General features: G+C 38.4%; 1 pseudogene; it reads left to right on the top strand.

Annotated features, from left to right (window-relative positions):
* LOC147386623 (cytochrome P450 714A1-like) overlaps window positions 1-10,439 on the top strand; it is a 61,811-nt pseudogene extending 51,372 nt beyond the window's left edge.
* Window positions 10,440-12,661: the final 2,222 nt, after the last annotated feature.

Raw genomic sequence — 12,661 nt, 5'->3', positions numbered from 1 at the left:
TAAAACAATAATAAAGAAGAAGAAGAACGAATGTTTGCAGGTGAACGCCAATATAATCCTTGAATGGCTGCTGGAAAAAGCTCACAAGCAGCCAGAGCATAAACAATCAGTGCATTCAACCAACCAAAGTCATTCCTATATCAAAATTCTAATATTTATTTAACTGTTACTAAATAAATAATAATTTCAGTTGCTTCCCTTTGAAAATGGCATCAATTGCATCAAAAAATGTAATTTACAAAAACTGACAAGAATACTTGACAGGTGTACATGTTCTCAAATAACCTGATTGCATTGACTACTTAACCCAAACTTAATAATGTCTCAAAAGATCATCCAGTTTTATTTGTGAACACTCTTGTATATGATAATAACACTCATATAATCCAATATGATTTAAATGATATTCACACCTCCCAAATGTAAATAATAGCACAAGCATACTTGTTGCCATAAATGGCAATGGCAAGCCGTAGTTAATAATGTCTTAAGAAAATAAGTAATTTCCAATATACCAATACGATTATCAAGGGTATAGCTCAGTATTTGTCACCTCATTCACAGTTGATGGCGGTGTTAAATCACTCATGGGCATGTTTGACTTCATTCTACCATGCACGCAAAATGTAGGTGGTAAAGGTTGGGAAAGAGTGCCAGAATAGCTACCGAGCATAAGAACCACAGTTTCCATTGTTGGCCTATCTGCAACATCTTGAACACATAATAGCCCAATGTGGAAGCATCTCATCACTTCGCTTGTCAAAAAATTATACCTCAATGTGTACACATATAGCTTAATGTGTACAATGACTTGCTCACAGGCATATCTGAAAGGAATGAAGACATATATCCATTAGTTAAGAGGAAAATTTGGAAGAAACACATCATCATCAAAGTCTTATCCCAAACATTTGGGGCTGAAACATATGATCCGAATGGTTCAACAGTTGCACCTGTTCACATTATTATACTTACAAATATGCCTTGTCAATCATAAAAATATTTTAGCAATAGCAACAAGTCCCTCCTACGGTCCTACCCATGTGAACTATATATAGAAATCCCAACGAGTTAATATATGTCATGAGAAATGAAAAACATTACTTCTCTAATGCGAGCTCTTTGATCTGTTCATCCTCCATCGATGTCATGGTCCCAAACGAGACATATAGGACTGAATTCAATGGTTGTGTATCGAGCCAATTCAGGTACTTGTGACGTCGACATGACCCTTCATCATCGATGTCGATGAATATTGGATTGAATGGTCCAACAGACCAATGCATCTTGTTTCCTTGCAATGCCTCTTGACCCAAGAAGTGGCTTCTACCCATTTAGTAAAGTAGTCAATAGCAACGTGAATAAATCGGTGCCCGTTTGCAGCTTTTGGTGAGATTTGCCCAATAACGTCCATGCCCCAGAGCGAAAAAGGTCAAGGAGTAGTCATATTATGCGGTTCTGAAGGCGGAGCATTGATCTTGTTGGCGTAAATCTGGCACAAATGGCATTTGCGAACATACTGATAGCAGTCACTTTCCATTGTTGTCCAGTAATATCCCATCCGCATAATCTTCTTTGATAGCATATGACCATTCATATGGGGTCTACAGACTCTCCCATATACGGTCTCGATTAGTCGTTTTTCCTCTGCTTCTGCCACACATCGAAGTAAGACCTCGTGGTGCGATTTCTTGTACAGAATGTCGTTGCTCAAGAAGAATTGCCCTGTCAATCTCTGAATGGTCCTGCGATCGTTCAACGTTGCATCTGATGGGAAGGTTCGATCTTCAAGATATACTTTGATATCTGAGTACCATAGCTTTTCTTCAGGTTCTTCTACTTCAATAGGTAAGTAATAGGCCGGCTCATCTTGAATTCTAATCTCAATTGGGTGATGACTAGGTCTTTCGAGATACTGATCATAGAAGCGAGCGTAGCCAATGCATCTGCAAACTAATTTTTAACTCTCGGCATGTATGTAAATGAAATCCTGTCAAAGCATGAGCTTAATTCTTTTAGATATTCGTGGTAAAGGACCAGTCTCTACTCTTGGGTCTTCCATTCTCTAGTCGTCTGATAGACTACTAGGCTTGAGTCTCCGAAAATGTCGATCTCATCTACCTCAAGGTCCAGTGCTGCTTTCAACCCCGCTATGCATGCTTTGTATTCAGCCTCGTTGTTAGAACATTGGAATTTCAATTTGATGGCAATTGGCACGTGGGACCCGTCTGGTTTGACTAAGACCTATTCCGTTTTCTTTTTGATTAGCTACTCCGTTGAAGTACATTTTCCAGCCTGATTCCTCATCATCGTCCTCAATTTCGGTGACTAGTATGGCTTCATGGGGAAGTTTGTCTTTAATGGCTCGTAGTCTGGCAGCAGGTGCTCGACGAGGTGGTCGGCGATGGCTTGCCATTTGATGGCCTTTTAAGTGACATAGGTGATGTCAAACTCGGATAATAACAATTGCCATTTGGTTGTAAGACCTGTTAATGCTGGTTTCTCGAATAGGTACTTCAGGGGGTCCATTATGGCAATAAGTACTTCAGGGGGTCCATCCTGCTGTGCATTAGTAACCAGCATTAACAGGTCGCACAGCGAAATGGCAATTGTTATTATCCGAGTTTGACATCACCTATGTAACTCAAAAGGCCATCAAAGGGCAAGCCACCGTCGATCACATCGCTGAGCACCCGTAGCCAGACTACGAGCCATTAAAGACAAACTTCCCCGATGAAGCCATACTTCACTGAAATTGAGGACGATGATGAGGAATCGGGCTGGAAAATGTACTTCGACGGAGCAGTCAATCAGAAAAAAAATGGAATAGGGGCAATCTTGGTCAAACCAGATAGGTCCCACGTGTCAATTGCCATCAAATTGAAATTTCAATGTTCTAACAACGAAGTTGAATACGAAGCATGCATAGCTGGGTTGAAAGCAGCACTAGACCTTGAAGTAGATGAGATCGACGTTTTCGAAGACTCAAGCCTAGTAGTCTATCAGACGACTAGAGAATGGAAGACCCAAGAGCAGAGACTGGTCCCTTACCACGAATATCTAGAAGAATTAAGCTCATGCTTTGACAGGATTTCATTTACATACATGCCGAGAGTTAAAAATCAGTTTGCAGATGCATTGGCTACTCGCTTCTATGATCAGTATCTCGAAAGACCTAGTCATCGACCCAATTGAGATTGGAATTCAAGATGAGCCGGCCTATTACTTACCCATTGAAGTAGAAGAACCCGAAGAAAAGCCATGGTACTCAGATATCAAAGCATATCTTGAAGATCGAACATTCCCATCGGATGCAACGTCGAACGATCGCAGGACCATTCAGAGATTGGCAGGGTAATTCTTCTTGAGCAACGGCATTCTGTACAAGAAATCGCACCACGAGATCTTTCTTCGGTGTGTGGCAAAAGCAGAGGAAAAACGACTAATCGAGATCGTACATGGGGGAGTCTGTAGACCCCATATGAATGGTCATATGCTAGCAAAGAAGATTATGCGGATGGGATATTACTGGATAATAATGGAAAGTGACTGCTATCAGCATGTTCGCAAATGCCATTTGTGCCAGATTTACGTCAACAAGATCAATGTTCCGCCTTCAGAGCTGCATAATATGACTACTCCTTGGCCTTTCTCGCTCTGGGGCATGGACATCATCGGGCAAATCTCACCAAAAATTGCAAACAGGCACCGCTTTATTCACGTTGCTATCGACTACTTTACCAAATGGGTAGAAGCTGCTTCTTACGCTCCAAAAGCAACGTCTTGAAGTTTGTCAAAAACAACATTAAAGTATGGAACTTTTATCAAAATCGAGACCCCTAAGATCCCCTAAAGGTCTAACGGGCCCACATGGAAAGATCCGATATGTTCCCATCCACTTCGCTACATTCAAAATATCAACTTTTTGACAAAATTGGTCAACGGGCCTCAAGGGCCCAAATATTTGAAAAATGACAATTTGATTGAATCGAGACCCCTAAGACCTCCCAATGGTCTAAAGGACCCACCAAAGGGGTTTGAACTACCCTACACCTTCCCAACCTTCACCGCTCCACACTTACATCCAAAAAAAATACCAAAAGCTCCATAAAATTTTCCAACGGGCTCAAAAAGCTCGATTTGCCAACACGTGGCATTTTTTTATCAAATCAATGGTTTCAAAAAATGCAAAAAAATTAAAAAAATTAAAAATGTGAGACTTGGGATGCCGACCCCTCATCTACCTTCACCGCCCAATCTCCGAAGTCACAAGCACCCTAAGCCCATTCAAAGCCCACAAGACCGCAACGCGGGCCGAAAAGATGGGCTTCACCGGACCCGCAACCGAAAGCGATGCCAGAGCAGCAAACCCGAAAACGAACCGACCCGCAAAAAGCGAACCAAAAAATAACCCCAGCAAAAGGAAATAACCGACAAGCGCCTAAAACCCAAGCCCACCAAACCACGAGCCAGACCCCAGGCAGAGCCAACCCACAACCGGAACGCAGGAACACGACCCCAGCAACCCAAGCACCGCGCAACAGCAAAAAGGGGACAAGGGGAGCAGCCCGGGCACCGCCCGCAGCGAAGCACCGACCCCAGCAGCAGGGGAGAAAATAAGGCAGCGAACCCACAGCACGGCCGGCCAAAAGCACCGCAACGCAGAGCCGACCCGAACCGAACAGAGCCCCAGGCGCGAACAGCAGCAACCACCCACACCGCAACCCATCACCACCCCGGAGCCGAACCCAGCACCAGGGGCGAACACCAGCAACCACCCACAGCAGCACCCAGAGCGCCGACAGCGCAATCGATCAGGGCCCGGAAAATACGTCCAATAAAAGCAGCGCAACCCAGACCCCCATCAGCATCGAACTAACCCATACCCGGCGCGCGAAGCAAACAACCACCATCAACCAAGCAACACAACCCCAGCACCGCCCCGCTCAGCAGATGGGGCCACATGTCGTCATCCCCTAAACCCTCTCAAAAACCAAGCTACCAACCTCGGACAGACCCATGCCCCGAAAGCGACACACCTCACGTTCTTCAACCAACCTAACACTCCTTCTCTAAACAACCCTCTTACATCCACATTCCTGCCATCAACCATCACCCATCTCACCCTACCAAACACTCTACCCAAATGGATTTGAGTAGGATCCAAATCATTTGGATTAAAACCTCACCCATGGGCATTTCATTACAAAAACTACCCTTAAGACTCCAAATTTCATACCCCCTCTTTAAAAAAGAATGTCATTACCCTTCTCCTAACCTTTCACCCCATTATACCCCTAAGTACCCCCCCCCAAACATCTATAAGTACCCTCTTCTTCTCAAAAATGGTACCCACTATCACAAGAAAAATCCTACCAATTCTCTTTACCAAGGCTTACTAAAAAAAACAAAAATCCATCTTTTCTCCTCATCTCTTCTCCAATTTCATACTAATCCTCCACAAAAAAAGTAATCTTTCTAAATCCCTAAGGACTCAAGAGAATTTAAGAAGAAGAAAAAGAAGATCAATGATAGAAGGTGGGTGCAACAAATACCCCCCCTTTCTTTCTATCCTCTCTTCATCCCTCTCCTATTATCCCCCTCTTCTCTTCATCTTATTTTTAGGATGTGTGATCATCAAGGCTAAGGATCTATAAGGATCATCTCCATCAATGAGATGATCATGTGATCTAGCCAAAAGCAAACCCATATCTAGGGTACAACTGCACGACACATGGCACTTTCTTTTTTCAATTTTCTTTATTGTCAAATGACCGAGTTCTTTGAGGTTACCGCCACTTGACGGGGAGAAGAGGGTGGCTAACACCTTCCCTTTTCTCCAACCGAGCCGCTTACCCGAATCTCAAAGTTTGATTACCCTTTATCCGTCGCGAGTCACTAAAATGTCAAAAATGTCATTTTTTGAAAAATGTACATCGGGTAACCATTCACACCCACTTACAATATGAATGGTGGCGACTCCAAACTTTAGTATATGTGGTCGTCGTAATGACGAAATCCACGTATCTACAATAACCTTGTAACCCCATCAAATGTGGATTATCAATTTCAGTTTTACCCCTTGGTAACATTTTAAATGAACCCTGAGATTTTATCAAATTTTGTGCACCAATTCATTTAGGAAAATAATTTTATTACAATCTGAAAAATTATTGACAAATAATGTTTTCATTGAATAAAAACTTTCAAAAATCTGATTATTTTTTTACAAGTCATTTTTCTTTTTAGAAAAATACATTTGGTAATTTTCAAAGTCCATGTAAAAAATAAATTTTTTGTAAATATATTTCAGCAATTTTCCAAGGTCCATGCAAAAAAATAGATCTTTTGTAAATCATTTTTCCTTCCTTCTTTTCTTTGAAAAAATGTTATCTTCTAGAAAAACATTTCTTTTAAAATGGGTTGAAACCCGAATTAGAAAAGAATTTAATTCCATTTTGATTTAAATAGCCTGGCCCAGCATGATTGTTGGATCGAAATGGACTGGGTCATTATGAATCATTGCCAAGTTTTTTTTTAATATGGACTCTTTATTGAGTTGGTGTACCCATTTTAATCAGGTAAAATAAAAAATTTTAATCCTTGAGGACAACCATACATTCTGATCTCATCATTCACATACATTCATCATTTACAAGGTCCCATTCAATAAATAACCCGGGAATACCCTCGATAAGTTCAAGTCGTGACCTAAAGGGAGGTTTCTAGACTCTAAGCTTACTATGTGCAATGCATTTTTATCTGGCCACCTTTGCCCAAGTACACCTATATACCTCTTGAGCGTACTCAATCAGACGATACGTGGTGACTTGGTTTGATATACCGTATAGGTAATAATCTAAAACTCCCACCCACTTCTCTGAAGTCAAAAATAACCAGTTTCATCCCCAGTTGAGAGGTGGCGCATGATGCTTAGCAATGGCCTTCTTAAATATCTCTCGTCTAGAATAGACATAGTCTATCCTCCTCGTATAGTAGGGTACAACAGGGCAGTATCTCGCTTAGGCACTGATTTTGATCGAGAAGTGCAATTGGTAAATTTAGAATATCTTTGATATCTCGTATAGGTACGAGTTTAGGGTTGTAGCTTTCATAAATGGTTTAACATCCCACGAGGGGACCGACCACGTACTAGTACTACGTTGGCAATCGGGACATGTGACTGTGCGGCTTACAATAGGATAAAGGCTCAGGTCGCTCCAGTATGGGTGCATCGATATACCTTTCAGAGTCACCTGATCAAACGGTATTGATGCCCTAATTTTATATACCCTAAGGTACGTGACTGGAATTGTAATTTTCATGAATGACGTCGCATCTCCGAGGAGACCAGACCACGCACTAGTGCCACGTTGGCTATAAAGGACATGCAATGTTCAATCCAATAAAATAAACGTGCTAGTGGTGTGTGCAAAACAAAGTGGGGTATGCTCGAGGCCTTTTCAAATAAATGGGCCTATGGGCCAGATCAGAACATTACAATATGAATATCACATGAATATTGATCAAAACCATCATATCAAGACATACATACCAACATATATAATAATCAGGATCATGATACATCGAATAGGCAAAAATTATGGCACAAAAATAATCAATAAGTAAAAAAAATCTTTTTTTTATTTTTTTTATTTTCAGCATGAACTAAAAAAAATGACTCTTTCTTATGATCGAATCAATGATGCTTTCGGGTGACCCGAAATAAATAGAGGCTTCAATGAAAATTAAATTGAAGATAGCGTGATAGTTGTTGAGATTTGGAGTAATGAATATCTTTTTTATTTTTATTTTAAAAAAAATTAAAAAAAAAACTAATTGATTTTAAAGAAAAGAAATTCTTTTTTTTTTCGCAGCCAACACAATTTTTTATTGCTGCCAAAACATCCAACATGCTGTTAGCACACACAACACTCATTTTTTTTTTCGTATATGTTGCTGCCCAACAACACACAACAGCAACAACACAACACACAACAGCAACACCCAACAGTAACAACAACAACACACAATAGCAACACCCAACAACACCAGCACATTTTTTTTTGTTGCTGCCAACAACACACAATAACACATTTTTTTTTTGTCTACGAACAGATCAACATACGCTTCAAGAAATAAATAAACCCCCTTTTATATACTGTCAACGGATAGATCCATACGCTTAAAAGAAAAAAAACAAAAAAAAAAACAAACTCCATGCTTCAATAATCGTTACTCCATCCATAATATAACTAATTTCTTAAAATCTTGCATTATTTAGGGTCATTCCAAATGACCCTTGATTGAACCATAAAAAATAACATGCCAAAGACAAATATTCAAAGTCTAAACAAATAATCAATAATTGAGCCAACAAGAATAATAAAAATAAAATAAACAAATAAACAAACAACTAAAAATAATAAAAAAACAAACTAAAAAAAAATAAAGTAAAAAATAACTAGGTCGTTTTGGCAATGCTCTCAATAATCCCTAGTGGAGTTGTCACTGAAAGTGCCCTCGATCCATGGGGTGCGCTAATCCTCTTTTGATTTTTGAGATTTAGGAGTCGCCACCTAATTATTACGGTCTAGGAACCAAACATTGACTCTAAAAGGCAAATAACATAAATCTACGAAAGAAAATACAAGTTCGGGGATCAAGTTACGGGGTTGGAAGGTGTTAGGCACCAACCCCGTCCGGTAAACGTCGATCGCTACTTTTCCAAAATAAAACTACATTGCTAAAAGACCTAAATAAATAAATAAATAAATAAATAAATAAGAATGAAAAATACCTAGATGATCACAACGATAGTTCCTCAGAACTGGTGGAGAAATTCCTTGCTTGTGATTCATTGCTTCGTTTCCATTATTGGATCCACTTCGGATCTCCAAGATGAAGTATATTTTCCTTAGATCTAAGTACTTCTTAATTTTTGATGGAATTTTAGGTATTTTTGAAGGGTTTCTGAATGTTTTTTTAGCAAAAGTTGGGATTTGGTATTAAGTAAGGAGTTAGGACTTCAAAATTAGGGGTTGGGGAAGGTTAGGGAGACTTTTTTACCTACTTTTCTTCGGATTTATTTTTAGATACGAAAATAGGTTTTAGAGACCCCTATTTATAGATTTTTTTATTTTTTAAGAGCTATTTAAATAGAGTTAGAGTTAAATTATGTTTCTTTTAGATAGCTTTAGAGTTTAATTATGTTTATTTTAGATAGTTTTAGAGTTTAATTATAATTCTTTTAGATAGTTTTAGAGTTTAATTAGAATTCTATTAAGGTTAGGGTTTGACTTTGGTCTCACTTGATTGACTAGAATTTAGGGTTTTGACTTAAGTCTTACTTGATTGACTTGATTTTAGGGTCTTAACTTAAGTCCTACTTGATTGACTAGATTTTAGGATTTTGACTTAAGTCTTACTTGATTGACTTTAATTTTAATTAGGATTTCATTTTACATTGATTAATATTTTAATTATTAATTTCAGAATTTTTAATTATTAAAATTATAAAATTACCGTTTTGCCCTCGAAGAGGATTTTTTATGTTTGAAGTCATTTTTCAATGTTCTAGGATGTTTTGGAATCGATTTTTCGTAAGGAATTCAATGGGAATATTATTTTGTATCATTTATGAAATTTTTTGTGCGAAATGATCGTGAACTTTATGATGGGCATTTTCGTAATTTTGTCGAATTTTGTGAAAATTGGTGAAATGGTTCATTTTGTTTCGATTTGTTGTTTTTTTGTATTCGAAAGGATTTTCCTATGCGTAATGTAGGCTCTAAGGATGTTTTGAGGTTAGGGGTATTTTGATAATTTGATCATTTTTTAGTGATTTTTATCGTGAAACTTCTTTTTGTCTGAAAAATAATGATTTCTAGGCTTTTGGGTTATATTTTCCTAGCGTAGCGTGATTTCTATAGTTTTATTTGTTTGAGATGCTTCATCCGAATTTCTGAAACACATTTAGTAACCAAATAGAGTATTGGAATAAACATTCATCATTGTGAACCATTGCAATCAGGTTGACGAGTTGATTAATCAGGCGAGTGCAAAAATGGGGTGTTTATAGGAGATCCTCAAAGAAACTAAAATAGGTAATGTTGTTGTCTCGAAAGGAATCCACCTTTGGACTGTGATCCCTATACTGCACTGTGACTCAAACATCTGGGGACCAGATGCCAATAACTTTAAGCCCGAAAGATTTGCAAATGGAATCTTCGATGCTTGCGAGCTTCCACAAGTGTACGCCGTTTGGAGTTGGAACTCGACTGTGTTTGGGGCGAAATTTTGCAATGGTAGAATTGAAGATAATCCTCTCTAACTTCTAATTCTCTCTTTCTAGTAAATACTACCACTCTCCTGTGTACCGAATGATAGTAAAGCCTAGACATGGTGTACATCTCCTCATAAAAAGACACTCTAACTAAAAAATGTAAAGAAATTGAGTGTTGGATTTGAAAAATGGATTTGTAGTACTTGTACTTATGTACAGCTCCAAGAAGAATGATATTCTTCTTTCCATCTTCAACAATGGTATAAGATGTGGAATGATCATCATTACATCCAGTTGGGTGTTGCAACTAGAGGACTTGTTATTTATTACCATTGGAATTCTAGGTAATGTGGAGACCATAAGGTAGGTGATGGTAAAGTACACCCCTTGAGTGTTGGGCATAAAGAAATTTGATTTTATTGATAATTCTTGGAGCAATATTACATGAACCTTGATAGGTTATTTATAGGGATTACATCAACCACGATAAGGAAACTAGATAAACAAAAATATTCTAATTTACCTAATTGATGTTAATTGAACCTAATTGATGCAAATTTAATATCTTCAAGATATGTGATGAGAAACATCATAGCATTGATATTGTGTATCTTATGCACATTATTATAATGCATACACCTTATCTCTATTACCCTCCCGTAATTGCATGGTCCTTTAGATAAATACTGTGCAATTGATTACATAAAATATTAGTCTTTGATCTCATGAATAAGTTGTAGATGGATCGTCGCAAGGTCAATCATTTTGATGGTAGTCACCGCGTACCTGTGATTCCATCACAATCGTATCCTGCTCATTTTTTAGTTTATCGGAGCTGATGGTCCACTAGATCAGGTTTGTCGTGATCTCTCCCAGAGAGTAGAAATATAGATCATGCGATTTAAGTACAAGAACTCTCATTATAAAAATTTTAGATAAAATAAAAATTGAGATTGTGATGCATTAATTTGTGAACTAGAGAGGTTTGTAGAAACATAGAGAAAGGTGATATTTTTATTGGAAAAAAATGAAATACTAATAAAGAGAACAAAATGATTTAGGTTCAATGATGGCGATGGCGCTATTGCCGAAGAACGGCGTACCAAGATCGATGTGTTCAGTAGAACTTGAGCTTTGATACCATGTAGAAATATGATTTTATTGAGAATTCTTGGATCTGTAGACACCTTAATTTGAATGGGCCCCCACTCGAAAGGACAAAAAAATATCAACTTTTTCAATAAAATTTGCCAACAGGCCTAAAAATCCAAATTGTCGAAACACGACATTTTGATTAAATCGAAGGTCCTTAAGACCCCCTAAAGGTCTAATAGATCTACCAAAAGACATGGCATACCCCCACCTTCCTCACCTTCACCGTTCCACCCTCGAGATTGAAAATACCCCAAGACCGTTTGAGGCCCCCAAACCCTTCATTCCTCAAAAATCACTCCTCAACTCATCCAACTTACCAAAACCTAATTCCATACTACCCAAACCCTTAAACTCACCACCCTCAAAATTCCATCCTAAAATAAACCCTACCAAATCCCAAATTATCTAAAACCTTTAAAAAAACGTAAGCCCAACATATCAAAGCCCAAACCAAATCATATCCACATCCATAATCCATAAACCATTATCCACAAACCATTATTCACATCAACCAATCAAACTTTGATCATCAAATGGACACTTACCACATCACAACTCACTTCCCAAAAAATCATTCTACCCAACATAACCCCTCACTTTTCCTAACACAACCACCAACCCACATCACAACCCATACTCCCCATACTCCATGTCATAAACATAATCCATCACTTTTTTCTAACACAACTATTAACCCACATCACAACCCATACCTCCTTTCATCATTCACCCTCAACCCATTCTCACAAGTTATCCTCACACCCCTTCCCTCCAATCAACTCACTTAAACACTCCATCTCCATACTCTTTTTACATTTTTCACTATCTCCTTCACCCTCCCAAAAACCTAAATACCTAACTCTTTACACAACTCATTCTTTCAATCAAACACTACACCTTCCCATCTCAACTAACAGTCAATCTCATTCTTTCAATCAAACACTACACCTTCCCATCTCAACTAACAGTCAATCTCATTCTTTCAATCAAACCCTCCATCATTTCACCTCATCAAACACTCCACCCAAATGGGCTAGGGATGATCTAAACCATTTGGATAAAAAAATTATTCATTTACCTTCCTTCAACAAATACCCTCATCCCAACTCTAAATTTTACACCCTCACCTTCAAATCTCATGTTATTCTCTACTCTTCTACCTTTTCACCCCATTATACCTTCAAAAGCAATCTTCAACATCTATAAATACCCCCAATACGC

Source organism: Akebia trifoliata, chromosome 14, assembly GCF_017979445.1.
Source record: "Akebia trifoliata isolate Shusen 1 chromosome 14, ASM1797944v1, whole genome shotgun sequence".
Lineage (NCBI taxonomy): Eukaryota > Viridiplantae > Streptophyta > Magnoliopsida > Ranunculales > Lardizabalaceae > Akebia > Akebia trifoliata.
The sequence above is the reverse complement of the archived record's forward strand: the minus strand, read 5'-3'. Positions and strand labels throughout refer to the sequence as shown.